Below are 1,087 nucleotides of genomic sequence, written 5' to 3'. Positions count from 1 at the left end.
GTGTCCCCTCTTTCTCTTTTCTTTTTCTTTCTTTCTTTCTTTCTTTCTTTCTTTCTTTCTTTCTTTCTTTCTTTCTTTCTTTCTTTCTTTCTTTCTTTCTTTCTTTCTTTCTTTTTTTTGGTATTTTGTGATAGGGTCTCACCATGTAGCCCTGACTGTCCTGGAACTTGCTCTCTAGACCAGGCTGGCCTTGAATTCAGATCTGTCTGCCTTTGCCTCTCGAGTGCTGGGACCTCTTTTTCATTTTTTTCTTTCCAGTGCTGGGGACCTTTTGCATGCTAGGCAAGTGCTCTACTAGTGAACTGCATTCGCAGCCTCTTCCCTTTCCTCCCCTCCCCCTCCCTCCCCCTCCCTCCCCCTCCCTCCCCTTCCCTTCCCTTCCCCTTCCCCTTCCCCCCCTTCCCTTCCCTTCCCTTCCCTCCCCTCCCCTCCCCTCCCCTCCCCTCCCCTCCCCTCCCTCTCTCCCCTCCCCTCCCCTTCTCTTCCCTTCCCTTCCTTTCCTTCTCTCCCCTTCCCCATTCTTTCCTTCCTTCCTCTCTGGCCTCTGTCCCATGCCACCACAACTAGAGTGTGATTTTCTTGATGTGTCATGGGCGGCACCCCTGAAGACCTGCTACGACAGGAGTCATTTCAAAGCGGCTTGCCTATGCCACCTGATGTGTAGATACAACACCAATGTTACATCGGAACCCAGAGTTTCCTGGCTGCCCCTCTAGATACGTTCTAAAGTGCCTGTTCCTAAACTGAACAGCAAGCTGGCAAAATGAAAATAGACTTTTTAGGCAAGGTGAATCTATGGAGATATTTTTAAAACTAACTTTGTTGGAAATAATTTAATAAAAGTTTCATTTTTATGGTTTAGCATTAAGTCTGTTTGCCTTCATTAAGTTTAGAATCTTAATAGAGTTAATCACAATCTATTGCATTTATTAAATTTATCAAAGAAAGTGCTGCTGTGCATTAGAAGAACTAAAAAGGCCAAGTTTTGGCTGGGTGTGGTGGTGCATGCCTATAATTCCAGCGCTCAGGAGGCTGAGACAGAGTTTGCAGCCAGTCTGTGCTATACAGTGATATACTCTCAAATCAA

This window comes from Peromyscus californicus, unplaced genomic scaffold (assembly GCF_007827085.1).
Source record: "Peromyscus californicus insignis strain IS unplaced genomic scaffold, ASM782708v3 Scaffold_10__1_contigs__length_136768540, whole genome shotgun sequence".
Classification (NCBI taxonomy): Eukaryota; Metazoa; Chordata; class Mammalia; order Rodentia; family Cricetidae; genus Peromyscus; species Peromyscus californicus.
Note: the sequence above shows the minus strand (reverse complement) of the source record.